The following is a 23,255-nucleotide window of genomic DNA, read 5'->3' on the forward strand; positions in this document are numbered from 1 at the left end:
GAGAATGAATTCTCCCTTATAACCTCCAAAAAAGAAACATATTCTCTGATAGCACTCTGACCTTCAGCTTGTAAAAACCATTTAATGTTCTGCCCCCCTGACTGTTCAATTTTGTTAATTTACTAGACAAACTATATGGCACCAGGTAGGTGAGTTTCTACAAAGACTTGAGATTCCTGCCTTTCTGAAGATTCCATCTTGGCAAAAGACTTCATGAGTGTCACAGTGAGATGAGCATTGTAGAAACAGGAAAAGTAATTAATGAGGCTGAGTACAACACTGGGATGGATAAACTGAGTTCAAGCAATCAAATGATGTAAGTTTCCTTTTATCGAATGCATCATGAGGACATTCCTGATCACCAAGCGAATGAGTTCATTTTGTCTTCTGTTGTTGGATTAGATAATCTATGAGATGTTTATATACAGAAAATAAAAGCACTATTTCTTTTGTATTCTGTAACTAGAAGCCCATTAACATTTAAAAAGAAGAATGACAAGGTCAGAGAGTAAATAAAATCTAAAACTAGGGACCATGGGCTACTTGGACCCTACTGACCAAGGGTATGTTCAAGGAGCCAGAATGTGTCTAGGCAGCCACAGCCATCTTGGGCTTAGGGACTGCAACAACGGGTTGCATCTGCGATTGGCCTACCAGTCATAGACCACAAGTGCTGCCATCTCTTGACTATATAACAGTCCTTCAAAGCAGCATAGCTCTCCTAGAAAACCCGCAGCAGTCTACCTGGCCGTGACTGAGAAAAAGAAGGAGGATGAGAAGGGGAGTGGGGACGGGAGGAGGAAGAAGAACAAACTCCTCCAAAGGCCCTCACTTGCCAACATCTCATAGGAAGTACAGGAGAAGGGAAAAAAGGATATGTCAGAAGACAGGCTCCATCTCTCAGTGACACTGAGGGCAAGGAAGAAGAAAGAAACTGTCACCTACAAGCTCCTTTTGGTGGGATCTCTGCTGAAGAGGAAAAAGTAAAGAGGAAATGCCAGAGATAGTCCAATTTGCATCCAACCCAGCTCCTGGACAGTGTTGACCAAACAGTTTATAATTCAATTAAGACAAGTACTGCTGCAGCTGACCCACCTAAACCAAGCTGTGACTCCGTATCACCTAACTGCTGTGTTTTATAAAAAAAGAAGAAAGAAAAGAAGACAGGGATATGTTTGGTAGGGGCCGGTTATGGTGCAGAGGATAGGGCCCATGCTGAGGCATCCCTTTCCCCTGAGGTACCAGCCACAGGACTATGAGGAAGGTATAGCATAAAATATAGTTTATTTAGCACTTGGGGAACGGAGTTGAGAGAGTACAGAAAAAGGCAGAGAGAGAGGGGGTAGTTGGGGAAAGGGGAAGAAAGGAGAAGAAAGGGGAGGAGAGGGGAGGGGAGAGAGGAGAGAGTAGTAGAGGCCTGCCAAGAGAGTGGAGAGAAGCAGGAGGGGAATGGGGAGAGAAGTGACAGAGGGGGGAAAGGGTAAGAGGACAGGAGAAGAGGTGCAAGAGAAGAGAGTGAGGAGGGGACAAACAGCCCCTTTTATAGTGAGTCAGGCATACCAGGCTGTTGCCAGGTAACATGGGCCCACAGAGGCACCTTCTTCCCCAACAGTATACCGCAGCGCCACCAAACATCCAAACATCATCTTTGGCTTCTTTTTCCTTTTTATAAAACACAACACTAGTCCCTCATATCCCCTGAGCCTCAGGCAGTGTCAGAATAGGCAGAAGAATAAGCACAGACATAAGAATGAATTTTGGCCACTTTGAACATCAGAGCATGTTCGTCCCAAGGCTTCCATAGAAGAGGCTGAGGTGCCTCTTCCTACAGAGTCAGACAGTGAAGAGACTAGACCTGGAGCCTTGTGAGCACGTATGACTCAATGGCTAGATGGGACCTGATTTCACTACCTTAAGGAAAGCTGTACTCAGAGCCCAACAGTGCTTCCCAATGCCTATTCCAGGACGAACCTAAAGCTTTTGTTCCCTCTATCAGCATGGTTTTCCACAAGTAAAGAATGCACCCAGTGGACTCTGTTGCCAAAGATATATCCCAGAAGCCTAAATTTTGGTAGTAACTTTGACTGAGGAGATTGCTGCTTAGGTTTAAGTGTCAGGAGCCCTGTACATTGCTTTGATTTGGCTTCTCTGGGTCCCAGAGTCACTGTATGTGACATGGTCTAGGTGACTCTGGAGGATGAATCTGTGGTTGTGGCTGCATTTTGCCTTTCACTAATGGGAACTAACATCAGGGACTTCCGTGAGGAAGCAAATCAAGTGCTAAAGCCAGGGGCTCTTTTCAAAGTGGCTGAAGTCAGCAGGCACTTTAAGGATATCTAACCTTTTCAGGGGCTGTGAGCAAACTCGGTTGTAAGGTCATCTCACGACTCACCCAACAGACACTTCTTGTTTGACTTTGAAAAGATTGGGCCTCCTGACATAGCACCCAAAGCCCTACTTGCTGGCCTTAAATGTAAGCCCTATCTCAACAAGCACAGATGACCAGGGGACATCAGTTGAAAGGGTGGAACTCAGACATCAATCTCAGAGCTCTAAAGATTGTATCTACTCAGACTCTGAGCCAGGGCCTGGTACCATCCTCCTTTAGTACCAAGAACACTGGGGTAAAGTCTCCAGTTCAGCTCTTCTCTAATGGAGCCTTCTTGACTACAGAACACATAAAATTTCTTGGACAGGCTCAAGAATGGCGAGTTTGTTGTGAGGGTATAGATGTATCTGGGAATTGTAGGTCACTTCAGGAATCATGGAAACTAATTAGCTGGGAGTTGATGGATCTCTGGTTTGGTTTCTCTCATCTCTCTGAAGGCATAGGCATTCCATTGTGCTGTTTTCTGACATGCACTGTCCAGCCTCTGCCCATTCATAGTTTCTGCTCCTTACAATTCAAGATGGCAGACAAGTGGCTTTTGCTTCATGGCAGGTTCCAAAGCTAGTTTACCACTTGGGGCTGGGAGTTCTTTAATTTCTTTCTTACAGCTGAGAATCATTTAATTTTTTCCTGTTTTTGTTGTTGTTAGGGTGTTGCTGTTGCTGTTGTTGTTTTTGTGAGACAACATCTCACACAACTCCAAGCTAACCTCAAAGAAAACAAATGGCAATCCTCCTGCCTCTTTATCCAGGCTGGAGAAATCATTTGACTTCTGAATATTTTATTTCTCATTTGAAAAATGTAAAATTCTTGTCTTACATTATGTTGTATGAATTAAGTGAGGAAATTTATAGCTAAGGCTAAGGATAGTAAGAGGCACTAAATAAACCAGCTATGGCTATAAAAATTAAAACTAAATGCAGAACACAATGGAGACAGTTATGAAGACTAAAGATTGAGAGGAAGAAGACCACGATGATGATGATTGATTAAAATTACAGCCCAATTTTTAAGAACAATGCTATGTAGTGAATTTGACCTACCTTATTTCCACAGTCTAGCTAACCATACTATGGCAATTATGCTGTAATCCTTATATGCACAGTTAAAACCTTAGATATGTTTTGTTGGCTCTTGGGGCCATATTGTCTCATTAAAGTTAAAATCTCCTCATTAGGCAAAGATGCCTAGTGGCACATAGAAAGTTAATTCTATGATGTCTCTGAATAGTCATGGAGTAAGTAAAAGAAAACAACACCACTGTTTAACTTCAACACTATCTATTTTGACTATGCAAATACTGAAAGAGTATTAGCTGCAGTTCCCTCAGAGGGGAACTCTGCTTTTCTGAATTATTCTCATTGATGGACTGCAAATGATTGCAGCCCTGAAAGTATTTATTTCATCAAACTGAGTAAAACAATGTGATGAAAATGTGCTGGATAATGTCCACAGAAGATAAGAATCAGAAATTTAGGGAAAGAAACTACCTTAGTTAGCATCTATCGCTGCACGCTATTTCAAATAGTGTATCAGCAGTATTCTGGATGCAGGGCTTTTCACATCTCCTCAGCCATTCTATACATAATTAGAAAATCAAATTCCCCTGACATTCTGTTTACCTAATTTTTCTTTTATTTCCTTTGATGAAGACCTATAGGTATTACAGACTACAGGGGTTCATTTTACACTTCTAGTTCAGTTACTTCTGTTTACATCAGGACAAAGCAGATGAACGCTGTATAGGGTAGTAGCACTAGCATGCATTGCCTTCTATCTCCCAGGTAGTAAATACAATTGTTTTGTTTTTGCAAGGTCTAAAATGACTAGATATCAGCAGCTAACATCCTGCAGGGCAAATCAGGATGTGACATAAAGTGTTTAGAATTGCTATGTTGGCATTGCTAACAGAACAGTAATAGCAGAGTGTTTAGGGGCACAATAGGGCTGTTGGCCATGCCAACTGCTCACTGTGTGGTGGAGAATAGACTGTGTCATTGTTTCAGTTCAGCTCACAATTTATGTTCCCTCTTTTTTTCTTTACCTGGTAAATATTTTCTAAGATGAATTATCTCTTCCTCCTATGCCATGTAGTTTCCTCTCTCCCAGTATCTGTTTCCAAGTAGTTTAAAGGTCATTTTCTCTTATCAATTCTTTTTTACAGAAGGGTTTTAGGTTTATCTGGCTCGCTTGTCCTTTAAGTAATCATGATAACTTCCTAAGTATAGTTACTAGCGAACTCAAAAAGCTGTATATTCTTAAGACTGAAAATGAGGACATACAACCAAACAAAAAGATGTATATATGTCCCTGTGGCTTTGGAGATAACCCTCCTCCAATACATACATGTATTTGGCATCATTTGTCACTGCATGTATTGCTATGTTGGCACCACCAAAATTTTCTGAGAAATTTCTACCTTTGAAATAACAGTGTCTGTTTTTTTCCAAAATTGTTCAAAGATGATGCTAATTATATTATACAGCTATCTGATTTTAAAATACTGTTTCTCCCCAAATACTACTATTTGAATAAACAAAGTTTACATCTTTATTATTTTATTTTACTTATAAATCATTTCTCCTAGATATGAATGAATACACACATATATATTATATATAATAAATAATATATACATTATATATATAGTTATATTAATTATATATACTATATATAATATATATATGAATGACTAGCTTTTCTCTAATCTCCCACAATCATATTCTCTAAACTCCATGTTGTTTGTATGTGTACACTTGCATTACAGCAGCAGATGCTCAAATGTGCATCTGTAGAGGCCGGATGAGGACACTGAATATCTGTCTCTCTTTATTATTCTTAGTGTCATTACTTTGAAATAGGCTTTCTCACTGAATGAGGAGTTCACTGACTTGGGGCTATGCTGGCAGCAAGTAATTCTCTGCAAATCTCCTGTCTCTGTCTCTCAAACAGTGCTAGGGTCAAAGGCAAGCCCTGGCTTGTACCCTGGGTTCTGTGAATCCAATCAAGTCCGCATCCTAGTGACATGAGGAATCCTATCAACTGAGCCATCACCCACAACCACCTGTGTCCTCTCCAGTAAAGAGCACAAGTATTTGCAAAAATCTCCTCCCTCTGTCCTCTATAGAAAACAACATCGACCATGACACATTCCATAAAAATCTGTAAAATAGCAGAGATGTCATTCAGCTATTCCATTAGTTGTACACTCATAGATTGTTAGTTTCTTTTTTCTTGCACTTGTGGCTTATATTATGATATCCAAGAAAGTTCATATGAGTTAGGAAGAAGATAATGTGATGGTCCAGTCTTTTCTTCAGGAATTTATAAGAATCAAATATTTTTCTGTAAATTATCTTCCCATCATAGCAAAAGAAACCTACTATTTAGAGGTCCTTTCCACATTCAGAGGTTTTCCTTTGAATCTGGAATTCACTAACAATTTTTCTAACATTCTTGGGCTATTTTCCACATCTTTTTTTCATCATTAATTGCACATGTTTTAAGTATGTTGGAAAATTTCTTGGAAAACAGAAGGAGAAACAGAAAGCTTGACAACTGCAATGATCTGACTTTCAAAATAGTGGGGCTATTTGCTAGAAATTGCTTATTGTCTGTGGGAAAATGAAGAAACACAGAAAGCAGAGCCATGCCCATTGTGTCCCTCCCCTCCCTTCTCTAGCCTTTCTGCCTGACAACTGACAATTGAACACCTCTAGTGACAGTGTCAACAAAGCTATTATTCCACCCATTGGTCAGTACATGTTCCTTTTCTGTCAGATGCTCAGGGAACTGAAGCATTATATGCTGATCTGCTCTCAGGGATACTTGCACTTAATCTGCATTATACACAACCTTGATTATCAAAGACTTGAATCATCATTCACCTCCATGAAAGCCCAGAGGCAAAAGACCATATAGAAATGACTGGCAGTTGTTTTTCTGAGAGGAAGGGAGATAGTTCAATCTCAAAAAAATGTAAACTTACAGCTTTTCTTCACCAAAAATAATATCTGTCTTCCCACAGAGACAGGACCATAGCAAAACACAACGTATGCATCACATCTGTATGTAAAATTGTACCCCCTGGACAGTCACAAAAGCTTTCTTAAGTAGGTATTTAATAGCCTCTTGATTAATTTTTAAAGGTTATTTGAAATATTTGAGTACTTGGGAGGAGACTTTGAAAGTGCAATTAATTTCTAAAATGGTCGTGTTTGATCTTTAACAAATATAATTTATATTTGTGTATAAACTGTATTATACAATGTGTTTTTGTTTTCATCAGACTATTAACCAAAGGAAATCCTTAAAATTTTCTATTTTTCATCCCTTTTTTGAACATCTCCCGCTAAGCTCATCGCATTTGGGCTGATTAACCTCGGTGCGCACTGATTACCTTCCTCCTGCCTGTTTAGGTGGCACATTAGTGTGTTGTTGCTTTCGTACCCCCTTGTGCAATTGTTCAGTATTTTGTTCCTAGTTTTCTGAGAGCCTGAAGGTTCACGACTCACTGAGTTGCTGTGGGTTTTATGGAGAACATATGTTGCATCCTACTCTATGGTCTTCTTACACTTCTAGGGGTGAAAGAAAATTGAACATTTGGAAGAGAGAAAAGCTTGAGTACCCTGCTTAGCTTAGCGGCAGTAAATAAGGCACCAGCTCTGAGTCCTGAAAACCCTCTGAAGTATTGCTCTAACGTTAGCTCATAGCAGTAGCCAATGGAATTTATGGGATCTAAAACATGGTTTCTTTAGTCATTCTCAAGTTCTAATATTGCTTTGTTTCCTTCTGAAATACTTTATCTTCTAAAGACATTAATAATCTGCAGTCCTGTGAGACTGCAGTTCAGTGAGGAAACAGATTTCAGATAAGTATCCTGCAGTTTATGCTTCCAAAAGGTGCTTCTCTCTTCTTCTTTCTTTGTTAATTGGTGATTTCCATTTAGCCTCTTGAAATTTGAATGTGAAGTTGTTTATAGAATCCCCTGTTTTCAAAAGTTTCATGATTTGGAATACTAGCGTACTAGAAACTCCATTCAAACTTCTACATTTTTCTTTTAAGCTACTTCTTAGAACTATTTATTTTTCCCCTAAACTAAATTGCAATGAAAATAATTTTCAATTCTCTTACTTAAAATTTTATTATCATGTTGTAGTTAGTTAAACAGTAATTTTATAAAGTCACATTTTGAGTTACAAGTTATTTAAACAAGTATCTGATGTGAAAAGTGTAATTTAATGAATGTTTGAAGTGAAAACTTAATCCCAAGACATTTAGTATACCAGTTTGTGTTAGTAATCTTTCTCTCTATATAAAAAAATAGTAAGCTAACAAACTTCTAAAGATAAAAGGATTTCTTTAGGTTCACATGTTTATAGGTTCCAATGAGTAGCTGGTTGAATTTGTCGGCAAGGCAAAATCATGGAAGAAATGAATAGTGACTTATACTGCTCATGTTTAAAAACAGAAAGAAGTGAATCCCCATGTAAGATTGCACAATTATCTAAGTAGCATACACTATGCTGTCCTCTCTAAAAGGTCCATATATCCCCAAAGCATGAGTCAGAGTACTAAACTCTAACCCATACAAAACTGGGGACAATCAGTATTCAAACTACAGAGGTTGGTGTAAAATGACCATATAAGACAGGGAAAGGAAACAGAATTAGAAACAACAGCAGTGGCCCAAGAAGGCAAGCCACAAACTTATAGTAGCTGGCACCATGTAGGACCTTATCTCTGTTAATACCCCTAACATTTGTCACTTCCATCTCAGCGCTAATCACAGAATACCAAGCACGCTCCCTTTGCCAACACTATCAAACTTCTGTCATTCTACATCCAGGTTCTCCATTTCAATATCCACAATCAGAACTGATTGAAAGCTTTCCATTTTTTCTTCGTATACAAAACTTTCTCATCCTCCCTAATGCTTTGGAGGGTCTGTCAGATTCAAGTGATAGCGAGCAATTCTCTCCCTTCGGTAAGTTCTGCATAACAGCATTTACCAAGTCCCATTTAGGCAGTTTCCATTAAAGTTCACGGCTCAAATACTGTCTATTGCATGTTATACCCTCGTGGATACATTTCTTCGATTTAAATGTTTGTTTATTTATTGAAAAATGGAGATTCTCATAGTGCCCATAACATAACTAACAGTCGGACATCCTCCCCCAGATATATTGGATTATTGCCAATACTTATGTGTTCTAAGTTTTACTCATCACTCTGTAGTTTGATAGGAAGCAATAAGACATTTAAATAACAATATATTAAAATTAAAAGAAAATAATTATGTGAGGTATGTGCCAATATTTCTTCTGTCCTAGTCTCTTGCTACCTTTCCCTACATTAAGTAGACATTCCTCTATGAATGCACAAAAAATAAGTAAATTAGTGAAGAGACAAAGGTATTATATAAGTTGCAGATGCAACTATGGCTATACGGAGGAATCATTCTGTCAACCATAAAATGCATGTGTCTCCAGATCTAAGTCAAACTGTATGGAGGCAAATGATTTCAGAACAAAAGGTATATTAGTGATCACTTCAAATCTTTAGAGTTATACAGTAATTGAAATTCAAAACAGAAAATTTCAACACTGATACCTATTAGGAACAAACAGACTTAGTCTAAATTGTAATAATAAGTCTTCTTTAATTACCAAGGAAAGAAAAACCTTCAATCTTGGTTTTGTCTCTTTCTGCCAGTGTAAATTTTAAAGAATATTATACATTAAGAATACCTCCTGAGGATGTCTAAACCAAGGGCAAATTTGAGAGCCTACTAGAAATCTTTGACAAAACATTTCTGTTTCGATTCTGCCTATAATGCTCACAGAAAACAGAAATGTTGTACAGTGTTTTGGTGTGTGTGAGACATGATCACATATAATACACAGGTTAGCTGAAAATACCTCAAGGGAATTAAGATTGAGTATATTGATAAATGCATTAGTGCTATGAGAATTGAGGATGTGATTAAGCTGAGGATGCCATAGAAATACCATAGTGTGCAGATGATTTCCAGTGAGGCACAAATTGAAGAATGACAACTTCTGTACAGTTTTTTTTTAAAGGACACAGATTCTTTGATGACAAGAGAACATCCCTACTTAAAGGCAATCAGAAAGTCATGGATTCCTGACAACTCCTGACAGGTATCCTCCAATGAAAGGCAAAAGGTAGCAGGATAGAACATAAAGGCTGCATAGAGGTTAAACCAAGAGACATGTAGTTTAGGATATTTCCTTTTAAATTTAAGTATTGTTGAAAATAATGTTATTCAAAATGCCAGTGCATAATTAAAATTCATGCTATTTTATTATCTCATTTTTACATTAATTACAAATAAGAAATGGGGTTAAGACTATGATGGCTAATATGTAAGCTGATAAAAGTCATATGATAAAAATGTATTTGTTGTGTTAATTCCATTCCCAATATAAAAAAAAAGGATATTAGAATCAAGACTTAGCATTTGTACCTTCACTATTAAGGGTGGAGTTAGGGAGACTTTTTTATAATGTTGGTGGGATTGTTGAAAACACTTTCTTTATCAGTGTTGTAGACTTAGTTGGTCTATTTGAAAATATATTCTAAGTAAATATACATGTTTCTTTGCAGTATCCATAACATTTTAAAACAGTGCATAGTTCACATAGAATTTGACATAAATACATTTAAATGCCACATGCAAGCATTTAGCAAGGTCTTTTAAACATCATGCAATGTTAATTTTATTTTAAAGACAACGGTCCCATCCAGAACGCACAAACCCACATGATGACATAGAAATTCTTATATTAAAGTACACTTATTTTAAACACTGAGAACTGAACTTAGGACCTCACATAGGATAGATAAGCTCTGGGTAACACTGAGCTAAGTCCAGCCACCCTATGTCTACGCAATTCTAAGATATTAACTTATTCACACTTCTTAAGGGTCTTATGACACACTATTTTTATTATCCTGTTTCTTTTAACTCTCAATGTTTTCAATTTTTATTTTAATGTATATTTTAAATTTACTTTATATCTGGGTAATAGCTTTCCCTCCTTTTCCTCCAAATCATTCCCTCTTTTCCCACTCCCCCATACTCCTGTTCTCCCTTTCTCCTCAAGAAAGGTAGGCCTCCCACTAATATCAACCAGCCTTAGCATATCAAGTTGCAGTAGAACTAAGTGTATCTTCTCCAACTTTGGCTAGGCAAGGCAACTTAGTAGGGGAAAGGGATGCAAAGGCCAGGAGCAGACTCAGTTACAACCCTGCTTCTGCTGTTAGGAGTCCCAAATGAAGAACTACCTGTATAAGACACAATTGTTATATGCGTGCCTAGGGCCTACATCTGACATATGTGTGCAGGCTGTTTGGTGGTTGACTATCTAAGGCCCATTATGGATCCAGGTTAACTGATTCTACAGATTACCTTTTAGTGTACTTGACTCCTTTGATTCTGGTTCCTTCACTCCTTCTTCCACCTCTTCAACTGGATTCCCCAAGTGCTATCTAATGTTTGACTGTGGGTCTCTGCATCTATTTCTATCAGATGCTGTATGAAGCCTCTCATATGACAGTCTTGCTAGGCAGCTGATTGCAAGTATAACAGAATATCATTAATAGAGTCATGGATGGGTTCTCTCATCTTTTTAACTGATGAGTCACCTGAGACCAATGAGACTTCAGTTTAGTACATTGCCCAGGGATACAGAGCTAGTAAATAGTGGGGTTGAGATTTATAACCAGGCAAAGTGAGTACAGAGCCCGCTAAGCCTTCAATCACTCCTGAATTACTTTTCGTAAGATGCTGCTGAAAGGTTGTACTAAAGCTGGATCACTGCCAGGCCCTGGGCGTCAGAAGCACCCTATAATTCTTTTGTTGCATCCATCTTTGTCTTTCAGTCCCCTTCTTCTCATCTCACTGACCCTTGTTGCCCCGCTGCATAGAATCCAGCAAGTGTTGCAGGATTTCTATGGTCATGAATTACTTATAAATATACCAATTCACTGTTTAACTCAAAATTAACCTAAAGCATAAGCAATCTAGTAATCACTGGCCAGAGAACTTCACCATAAAATAAGCTTGCTATTAGTGTTCATATATGTAAGAGTGATTTTAATGACATCATTATTAATGAGTATAGTATGATTTCAGATAACCACTCATTTTCTTGCGGGACACTGTTAAAAGGCACGGTTAATGAACACAGATACAGACCCTAAACTCTCCCCTTTTGTTTGAACAATATAAGAATCAAAGCGGCTCAGACTAATAAAACTCTTCAAATATGACTGATCAGTATGAGTAATAAGAAAAATAATAAAGTAGACCTGAACTTGGACCGCACATTGTTTCTTGTTTGATGAGTTTAGGCAAAGTATGAGTATATAGATTCTCTAAATTCTTGTCAGAAAAGGTAAAGGATTTACATTATTATTATTATTATTATTATTATTATTATTATTATTATTTACTCTTATTATTACTTTTGAGACAGGGTTTCTCTATATAGCCCTGTCTGTCCTGGAACTCATTAATTAGACCAGGCTCACCTAAAACTCATAGAGATACCTGTCTCTGTTGGGACTAACACAATTTTAGTATTGAGAAAATTATTCTCTGGATCCTTTTTTTTATTTACTGGAGAGTAGTGGCAATGCATTTAGAAGTTTTGTCAACTTGTCATTTTTTCAATGATTTCGGGGTTTTTCTCCCCTTTTAGCCTTGTGCCCAAATCAAAAACCCCACAATAAGATTAACCAACAGAACCCCTTGTTATCTCCTAGGCAGCAATCCTTCCTTGTTTCACACCAAGCTTCCCAGAGAAAATAGCCACCATACTGTTTAATGTGGCTAAGGTGTGTAAATTCAGACAATACCTTCTTGAGGTTGATACCACTGCTTCTTGAGCTTGATACATTTGTTCTCTGTCTTTCTGTGCATTCAAGGATGTTTATCAGAATCCCTGCCTTAGCAAAGTAGTTTTCAGGGACAAACCACCCCATACCTTGCTGTGACTATCGAATGGAACTTTAAGCATTGCCAAGGTCCCCCAGGGAAGTGTGCGTTGTTAAGAGAGATACTTACACTTTTGTCAGTCAGCAAACTAGAATCCAAACAGTCTTTACTTGCTGGCTAACGGACAGCTGAAAAAGGAGAGGTAGAACAAGAATGTAGTTTCTATAAGTTTGAGCAGCTAAGACACAGCACCATAGATAAGGGTAGCTTATAAATAGAATGAAGTGGTTTCTCCTTTGCATTGGAGGTGGGAAGCCAAAGACCATGGTGCTATCAGGTACCACTTCTGACTAGATTCCCATGTTCACTTCCTTCTTATGTCTTCACACAAGGCAAGAACAGAGGGAGTTAGCCCTCTGGTGTATTCTACAGAAACAATAGCCCCATCATGATCACTTTTCATGCATATGATAAGTATACAGCAAAGTCCATCCTTGTAAGTAGCATCTTAGCAAGGTTCAGGTCCAGGAATTTGGGAGAAAAATATTTTATGTGACATACTGCTGTTTCATCTTCTTGGTTTTAGTCTGAGAGCCTTTTTAGCTTTTTTGATTACTAAAAGACCTTGCAATAGGATAGCAAGTTATATTGTAGAATATGTACCTATATACAAATTCATATTCAATGACAATTGGTTAAAAGAGGTCATCGATTTGAAGGGAAGTAAGAACTAGTATTTGGAAGGGTTTGGAGGGAAGAAAGTGAAGGGAGAAATATTGTAATTAAATAGTCTTAAACACATATAACAAATTACATTCTCTACCTTTAAAATATAATGGAAAGAATGGCAAGAGGAAAAAAAATCCAGCTGAAGGATCATTTTATTTCTTTGTGTTGCCTGCAACTCTGTAAAAAGGTATGGAACCTGTGTCACCTTGCAGTCATCATGAGGAGAATGTTTTCTTTTCCCACCACCCGGAGTGCAAGTCTAAATTGCTTTTGCTTATTTGGTTCCTTATGGAAATAGTTGAGAGTCATTGTGGCTCATTATGTGTGAAGCTGTAAATTGGTCTGTTTCCAGTCAGACACGTTTCCTAAGTGTCTGTACTATGCAAAAGTAGCCTTCTCTAGAACCTTCTGTATCTTCTTGCAGAAGATTTCCACTACATTTTACTCTCCTCACCTCTAACCTGGAGTAGGTATTTCAATTCACAGAGAGTCCCTCCTGTGGCTACTGCAAACTAAGCTCTTGGCCATCTCTGTTACTGTTATCTTCCTGGGTAACTCATGCTAAGCTTTGTGTACTTCTTGGACAACCTGCTTCAAGACTTTCAGCATTTAATATCTTCTCAAATTCTTTACTTCAATACATAACAGTTGGAATGGATGAGTGGTTGAATAAACCACAGCTTCCAAATCACAGATTGTAAAGGGAGAATTATTCTTCGTAGTCCGGCAGGGGACTGTTGAATTCCTCACATGCTGTCCTCTGTTCTCAGGTAAGAATAGTAGGGAAAGATCTTGAAATACCTCTGTCAAAATCAGTTGCATTTCCATACGATAGTACGGCATTCAGTTCCGCTTCCCTCTGAAGGTTATGTGGGTGATAAGATCTACCCTTCGTCCCTTAGCTGCTCTCTTGTCCTTACCCAGCACTACTGTTTTCTATTTTCTTTTATGAAACGAGAAAAGTCTATGGATTTCTATTCACACACAAAATCTACTGCTGAATGACTGACAAAAATAATTCAAATTCTTTCCATAAAGTGCAATTCCATTCATTGCCAAGCATTATAATGGAACAATAATGATTGCATTATCAGCAGGGAAAAAAATTTCTCTAAAGCTGAACTGTTCTTATTTAAATTTTGTTTATACAGGTATTTATTATAATAAGATAATATTTCACTGTGAATTAGCAATCGAGTGAGATGTTCCAGTTGTTTGTAAAGTTTAATTCTATAGCAAAACATCTCAGGATGTAGCTACTGTGACAGCTAATGAATAAATACGAAGCTTATTTTCAACTCATTTACGCATTAGGAAATGTAGGTTTTAGCCTTCATTATTATATCACATTCAATAAAATTATAGGCAGGCTTTGTCCTGATAAGTGAAATAATTTGCATACATCAATCACAGCAAGAAAGTAAGCTTCACATTTCTTATATATTAATACTGATGGGCAATTTGCATTTTAGTTTGACAAAGTAAAGGAGTGTTTCACAGTACAATTAGTCAGATCTTAGGGCTTGAATAGTGTTGTATGTTTAATCAATTTTCATTTTCATAAGCAACAATATTTACTTACCGCAGAGCTGAACATTGGAGCTTTGGGATGGAAACTGTTTTAGAATTTAAGGATAGCAAAGGCATTATCCTCTCAATAACAAGTGGAGATAATCTATACACTAAACATCATGTCTTGACATTTTCATTTCAATGACAAGATTTCATGACTTGAAGAAACAAATGCTATGAAGTCTACATGTAAAGAGAGTAGTGTGGGTTTGGAGTCCGCATCTGAATCTCCACTCTACTGTTTGTCAGCCATGTGACCACATGAATGTTGACAAACTCTCTAACCCAGTTATACCCTACCCCTACTATTGCTGATTGTGAGGAAACTTTTAAAATGCCAATGACCTTGATGAAATGCCCGGGATGTGGAACCTGATGATACCATCTAAAGTAGATAGACACAGTCCCAAGTGGAGAGCAGAGATTGAAGGAAAGGTCATCTAGTGACTGATACAACTTGGGATCTGTCCCTTGGGAGAGAACCAAACCTTGACACAATTATTGATGCTGTGATGTGCTTGCAGATCATGGCTGTTCTCTAAGTGGTTTTACCAGCAGCTAACTGAGACAGATGCACATACTTAGAGCCATACACGGGACTAAGCTTGGAGACCCCTATAGAAGAGTTAGGGGAAAGACTTAAGGAGGTGAAGTGGATGGCAACTGCATAGAAAGATGAAAGTGTCCACTAACCTGGAACCCTGGGAATTCCCAGAGACGAAGTCACCAACCAAAGAGCATACAAAGGCTGGGCGAAGACCCAAGGCCCCTGACACATATGTAGCAGAGGAATGCCTTGTCTGGCCACAGTGGGAGAGGATGTACCTAATTCTATAGAGACTTGATGCCTTAGAGAAAGGAGATGGGGGGGGGCTGTTGAGGTGAGAGTGGGTGAGTGTGGTTTGGTGAGGGAAGTGAGTGGGAGATGGGAGATGGTTAGTGGGAAAGTGGGGGGTGGGGTCAGGTAGAGATGTGAGAGGTGACTAAGTACCCTCTCAGAGGCAAAGGGGATGGGGCAATAGAGTGAAGAACTCTTGGAGAGGGGCAAAGTGGGCAACATTTGGAATGTAAATAAATAAAACAATTAAAATAAAGTTCCAATGTCTGTCAGTATGTAATGTCACTTACCTTGAAACCTGACAACACCAATTTAGTCACCAGGACCTATGTGGTAGAAGGACAGCTCTACAAAGTCTCTTTTGACCTCTACAGCAATATTGTATAACACACACACACACACACACACACACACACACACACACACACACACACGGCAGAAAGACAGAGATTTGTATTGATTTAGGCTTTCTAGGATTTTCAGTCCTACTTCGTGCCAATACCATGGTGGAATTATTAGGAATTCCATTGAGATGTAACAAGATGTTGATACTCTTTATTTTATCATGTCTATGATGTCAGTGAGATACATTATTGTGATTATATTCTACATGAGAAAACTGGCTCAGAAAAGCAATGCTATCTGTCTAGGTTCCTAAGCCAGTAAAAAGTAGTTTATAACTCAACCTCTACATTTCTTGACTTCATGCTTTCTAGAAGATTATTGAAAAACTTATGACGAAGCTGACAAAGAATAATAGAGAAAACACTTGTAGAAATGTAAACATCTATAATGTTTTTATATTAACTTTTGGATCCTTCTTTGTAGGTTTAGATATTAAAAATCTACTTTAATATGTGTTCTTATCTTCCCTTCTATCCCACCTTCAAGAGGTAGGGGAAAAGGAAAGTTAATAGGAAATGAAAAATGTGGACCTGTTTAAAAATGTGACTTTGATGCAACCCCAGTCTTTGTTGTCGGGATATCAGCAGTCCAGTCTAAAACACCAAACACGAATCAGCAGCAGCAGGCAGATGCTTTGCCAAATCAGCACAACTCTGCCGAAGCCCAAGAAGCACCAGGAAGACCACAAGAGCTTCTCTGGCACGTTTCTCTTTATGAAGTCCTGACAAGCAAAGCTCAGTGAAGACCAGTGAAGATTTGCAAAGTGTACCAAAGCCAGAGTATCTGTGCAGTTATCTTTATGTTCTTTCTAAACAGCACGTGCCCTCTCAAGCTTCCATTCCAGCAAAATATCACATGTCCTTTCACAGCTTCCAGAAAAACGCAACATGTCTGTTCCAGACTGATTCAGAGAAGAAAGTGAAGCAAAATAAGAAAATAGAGAATTAAAAAAAAATAGATGTCCGTTCCTTCCCCTAGAACAAACCCAGTTCCACAGACCACAGTTCAATCACATAGACATTTTCCAGTATAGGCAGGCTGGAACATGAGTTTTCTGTGTGTTTGTTTGTAGATTTATTTATTTTTAAAATTCATTTTCTACCTAGTATGAAAAAGACTTTGAGCATCTAGGGATATAGTCCAACCTTACAGTGCATTCAAAGCATGTACTAGGTTATGAGTTTAATTCTCAATATCTCAGAAATTGATCATGACATTATATACCTGTAATTCTAGCACTCAGTAAATAAAGGCAGAAGGAGTAAAACTTCAGGGTCATTATACATGAGGGTAAACTGAGATACATATAATCATCTCATAAATTAACTAACTAAATATATAAATATAAAAATATTTTAAAAAATAGTGATATATACATTGATGTCAGTATTAAGAAATGTGAGAAAATAGATATTGACATAGTCATTGATCCACAGTTTTATTCTTCTTTTAAAATTGTTTAGCTTTCTTTATTCATTAAAATTATGTAATCAAAGACGACTTTTCCTTACAGACTCAATAGAGAGTATGGCCCACATTTTGGGGAACTAGGTTGTTTAACTACATCAAGGACAGGTATGACAAAGCAAAAATACATTCTCTGGGAAGCCACTCTCAGGTGATTCAGCTAGATCTTCTCAGTTTCCCCAGTGAGGCCCCAGTAGCACTGACCCAGTTCCCCTTAGCTGTTAAGAACAGTAGGAGAACCATCAGGAGGCTGTCACTCAGGGCCTGCTTTGCCTCGGCTTGCCCTCAAGAACCAGTGAAGGCAGGCCAGCTAGTGTGCAGTGTACTCATAACTATGGACCAACAGAAGAGCAGCAGGTTTGGAAAGAAGAAAAGTACTGCAATATCCTCTCCATACAGTATGGGTTATAGTAGGAGGCTAAAAAGAAACAGGCTTCAGGCCAAAACCTCTGATTCAAAGCACATGTGCCCCATGGCATCAGGGACAGGCCAAGACCATCATCATCTTTCTTCAGCTTGGTGTCCTGTCACTCAGAACCAGTAACGTACCTTTCAATAAATCCTGCGAATATGGTAGCACTAACTGTGTATGCCAGTACTGCAAACTGCAAACACTCCAGTGACAGACACCATTCACCATTCTCACTCTGTGAGAACAAGGACAATTTGTTTTGTTTTTGTTCCAGTTCTCTAAAAAGTTTAGAAGTTCTAGTGAAATATTATCAAGATGTCAAGAAGAGAAAAGCTCTGTATTTCCAGATGAAGTCACTGTCACTCTTTGGAGTGGATCACAGACACAATCAAAGAGTTTGTTGGTTGCTGACTCTTTGCTGTTAAGAGTCTGGGCAAGATGGAGAGGGTTTCCCTTCTGCCTCCATGGTCTCACTAGGCAGCGAATCTTCAAGGCAGACATGCTGCTTATTGAACCTAAGAAGAAACAGGCACATCTGGAGTTATGGGGGATGTTTTTTGTGATCTTTCAGCACACATGAGGAAATTCTGATGCATTCCAGATGTTAGGGCTGAGGCAGAGCACCTGCAGGAAACCTTCTCTGAGGCAATGAGAAGATGTCATGAATGTGTATATTGCTGACAGTGCCTGTGAGCAGGTGGCCTGAGTGACGTCCCCGTGTGAGCAGATGGCTGGGTAAATGTCTCATGGCTACTCTGACTGTCCCTTTCCTGCATCTGGACTATATCCAATAGAGCATCAGTGGGAAGTTCTCAATAATAAGGTAGTCAGCATGAAGAAGGACCACCACATGAACCTCAAACTCCACTTTGAAGTTGGTGATCTCCAGTGTTGAACAGTTGAACAGTCTGAGGAAGACCATGTATCAGGGGACAGAAAGGTTCCTACAAATGTCCCCCATCAGCAATTTAAATATTCTGAATCTCTGTGGCATCGCACGCATAGTCTTCTGCACACCTTCAGGTCTCCACCCGTACCAACTGAAGCTCTATGCTCCGGATAGCAACATCTGGATGCTCCCACCTGCTCTCCTCTAAGGGGCTGCGTGATAGCACTGTTAGTAGAGTTCAGATGTGCTCTGATGAAGGATTTGGGAAGTGAAGCCCTCCCTGACGTTCTGCAAGATTTCTGAGGTGATCATGAAGTCAATAAGACATGGGGATACCTTCCACTTCTGGGGAGCAGAGTGAACAGTGAATTCACAGGTCTTGGTCAGGTCCTTGACCAATAGGGACGGCCGCATGTCACAGTGCAGTGTATACTGAATGTTCACAAACATGCGGTGGTAAGTCTCATACAGGACCTTGCTGCATTTCACAAGCAGAGGAAACTCAGAGGGAAACTCAGTCTTGCCACTGGGAATCTTTCCTGGCTTCAGCACATCTGTGGGTCTGTTGATAAACTGGATCAGCTTCACAGAGTTTGCAAAAGGTTTCAAACACACCCCACTTTTGGCACTGAGCTGGAGGTTAATAATTCCTTCCATTGTCAAAGAGACTCCCTGGTGCTGGAATGACTCCTTGCTAGAGATGACCACCATACCAGAGAGCATTTCCACAGCATGATACACTTTATTCACCCTTTTAATGTAGGTGTCCAGAGTCCATAGTTTTATTCTTAAATGTCTAGGTTTAACAGGACTCTGTAGACCACAAAATGTTTCCTACTCACTATCTTTACAAGGTTACGTGTTGTGGGTATAGGCATTTAGATTAGTAGTAGCACCTATCAGACATCTAATATCTAAAAAGTCAAGAAAGAAAAGTAAAGTGCCATTTCAGCAAAATATAAAAACAAAAAAAAAACCACTTGAATTAGTCATGGACTAATCTAGTGATTAAATTTTCTGGGATTTCTTTGTCACTAATCTTTGAGACTGAAGTAAAGGTTGCCAAATGATGCATGTTTTAAAGTCTTATGCACTGTGTTTTCTTTTCAGATCATACAAATTTTTCAGTTTTGTACTTGTTATACCTTTTGTTGAGCCATGAAAGACCAGAGTGTATATATAGGATCAGGAGTTGTGGGCTTAGTATTGCTTTAATAAAACAATTTCTCTGAATTTTGTTAATGATCAGGTTACTTGGTTTCCTACCCATGTGCAAGTAACCACACCCCCAAAAGTTTGTCAAAAGGTATTAAGCCAGGTTGGTTAGGCTAATAACAAAAATAATGCAAAGTACTTACAAAACTGAGTGAGAATGGCCTAAAGAACAGAGTACAATGCTGTGTCTTATGCTAATAATCTTTCAAGCAAAGGCGAGATGGTATGATTTGTTAGTATTTGAAACTTTAAAGAAACAGATGTTTTAAAAATATTTGACAAAAATAGAATAGAAAGTTATTTTCATTTTACTATCATGATAAATGATCGTTTTTTAATTGATAAGATTAGGAGATTTGGAAACCTTGAGATTTGTATATTTATCGAATAATTTCGCAGTCATATAGACCAATTGCATTCCCATGCAAGAACAAACCTAGTAAATGCATGCCATTATGTATATTAAAGGATAGGAAGAGGAAGATTGTCATAGATACTTTATAAATCTGATCTTGGTGCCCTCAAGGTGATACAGCAAATAATGATGGTTGTTGCTAAAGAAAGGAAGGAAGGAAGGAAGGAAGGAAGGAAGGAAAAAGGAAAGAAAGAAAGAAAGGAAGGAAGGAAGGAAGGAAGGAAGGAAGGAAGAAAGGAAGGAAGGAAGGAAGGAAGAAAGAAAGGAGAAACTGAACAAACCAAATACCTTTTTCTGATAACTGTAGGTGCCTCAATTAGAAAAAAACAAATCTCCCTAGTAATAAAGTATTTCTTCACTAGATTTCAAAGTTGTTAGATGGGAATTTTGTAGTAGGGAAGGTTACATTAGGCAATGTCCTGAGCTCCGCCTCCTCAGGATTTCTATGATTCTATGAAGTCATAGACAAGATTGGACAGCTATTGATTCACAAGAACCCGGAGAGTCACGCAGCAGCTGCAGAAACATATCAAGCTGTCTTGCAAGCTGCCACAAAAGATTTATGCTGCTCCCTTAAGAGCAGCCAAAAAGTTAGGAGTCTTCCGTCTCTATCTTCCTGTTGCCTTTTGATCATCTGCTGGAACTCCTGACTCAGGTTTGGCAAGTTGTCATTAGACGAAAAGTCTTCATGAATTGTATTTTGTTCTTCGGAAAATGTTATAGGTTATACTTTTTTAGGAAATATTACATTATTAATGATGTTCAATATATATTTTGGTGGGCCTTATGGCAACTCACTTAATTATATTTATCTCCAGACACTATAAATGTTTTATATTTCCACTGCATTAAATGTTCATACGAGCAGCGTCTCAGTTTCAAATATGATTTTTTATGGTTTTTCTTCAAATTCAAGAATTTTGATTTATTTTGTCAACATATCAATTCTGTTGCAAATCTCATTATTTTCAGCAATATGTGGGCATTTAAAAAGTATAATTTTATCCAAGAATATAATAATATATATTAGCAGACATTAAACATTAGTCATGATATTACATACTTAACATTTGAGATATTGAATTTGCATTGAAGGCAAACAATGTTAAAAAGAGTCAGATACAACCAGACCTGAGAGTCATGTGTTTCAGCCGTTATTTTCATGATATGGGTGACTTTAATATTAGAGAAATCACATACAGAAAAACTCAAGTAGACTAGACACAGTAGAAACTGATGAGATATTGATTACTGAGCTATGGGAGGATGTGATAAGTATAACCTATATTTTCTGAACTCATTTCTGAGGATCTTTGTTTGTTCGTTCATTTATTTTATATTTTTTCTGTTTGTTTCTTTTTTGTTTTGTTGTTACTCATTATATATTGCCCAGGCATATCCAATTTTTCTGTACATTAAAGACCATAAAATTGTTAGGTCCTTTAGGGAAAAATAAAGAAAAATCATACTTATGAAACTGAAAAAGATAAATATGTGCATAATATAATATTGTTCATCTACCATTAGTATGAAATATATTCTGTCTTTTACAACAATGTAAATAAAACTGAAATATATTCCATTAAGTTTCATAACCCAGACACAGAAAGATAGATGTAATAACATATGAGATTACATGGTAATTATATTTAATAACAATATGCTCTATTTCTTGAAATTCCTAAAAGTATAGATTGTTTAAATATTTGTATTTGTGTGTGTGTGTGTGTGTGTGTGTGTGTGTATTCACTTGTTCAGTTCTGTGTTCCAGAGCACAAGCTTGAGTGTTAGTCCCTTTCTCATGTGTGAAACATTTTGCTAGTTGTTATTGAATAGGCCAACAAGTTGTCTAGCGCTCAAGCTTCTGGAGGATTTCTTTGTCTCCACCTTCCATTTTTCTCAGAAGCTCTTAGTTTAGAGAGTTCTATAATCACATCTGGGGTTACATAACTTTTAAGAATGTGAACTAGAGTTCTCATTCTGGTGTGGCACATGCTTCATCTACTGGGCTATCTGTGGAACTCACGTGTTCTTACTACAAAAGGAAATGTGGACTCACTACTGAGTATGCATATAATTTTGTGATATAATTTTAAGGCATTGCTGTCTTCATTATCTTGGTTTAGACATTCCAAAATAAATTTCAAAATAGCACGCTGCATACAAAAGCACGTGTCATTTATTTTTTTAATTAAGAGGTGATACCATTTAAAACTAGCACATTATAATTAGGTAGAAAATCATGTATGTATTTCAAGTGATAAAACCAATCAATCACTGGAAAATTCTGTAATGTCATTCTTCATCCAAAAGTATGATAGGGCAGCTTCCCAAAAAGACAGATGGGACTACTCTTAGAATATAATCTAACTCTCCTTCCCCACCTTGAACACTATAATTCTAGGTTAGTCCAAATTCTGGCTGGGTTCAGTGCAATAAAGTTTCAGTACATATGCCATAAATATACCTAGTCATTGAAGCAAATTTAAAAGTAATATAAATACAAACTTTTGCTTTGTCTATGCTGTAGATCTGAAAGATACACAATATTTCTCGTAAAGACTGTCAGGCAGTGAGCCAAGTGAAGCAGACACTGCCTTTGACATATAGGGCGTTAATTTTGGCCCTGATAGGAATTATCTTCAGATGCTTGTACTTGTGGATCTCTATTAGACTTATCATCCCCAAAATAGATTTTTGCAAGGTCTTTATCAAAAAAAATAAGATAAAATACCCAGTAGATAATTGATATTACCTTTGTGTTTCTCCCTCTTATCATTATTGTTAATATTTTTACCATAGACTTGATAACTATATGAAAGAGTGCACATGATTTAGAAATTATGACAACACAGGCACACATGATCTAGAAGGCCCTCAACTTGCAGAACACCTTAGCTCATCACATATGCTGCCACCATTCTTTCCAGCAGAACAGTTGTTCATATGGAAGCCTCTAG

General features: G+C 37.9%; 1 protein-coding gene and 2 pseudogenes across 21 annotated transcripts in view; 2 read left to right on the plus strand and 1 right to left on the minus strand.

The window, feature by feature from the left end:
- Positions 1–23,255, plus strand: part of Lrrc4c (leucine rich repeat containing 4C) — a 1,379,071-nt gene that overhangs the window by 779,473 nt on the left and 576,343 nt on the right. The gene's annotated exons all lie outside the window — the stretch shown is intronic.
- On the plus strand, positions 1,579–15,519 carry Rrp8-ps1 (ribosomal RNA processing 8, pseudogene 1; annotated as a pseudogene).
- Vps26c-ps1 (VPS26 endosomal protein sorting factor C, pseudogene 1) overlaps positions 18,558–23,255 on the minus strand; it is a 38,874-nt pseudogene continuing 34,176 nt past the window's right edge.

This window comes from Rattus norvegicus, chromosome 3 (assembly GCF_036323735.1).
Source record: "Rattus norvegicus strain BN/NHsdMcwi chromosome 3, GRCr8, whole genome shotgun sequence".
NCBI lineage: Eukaryota > Metazoa > Chordata > Mammalia > Rodentia > Muridae > Rattus > Rattus norvegicus.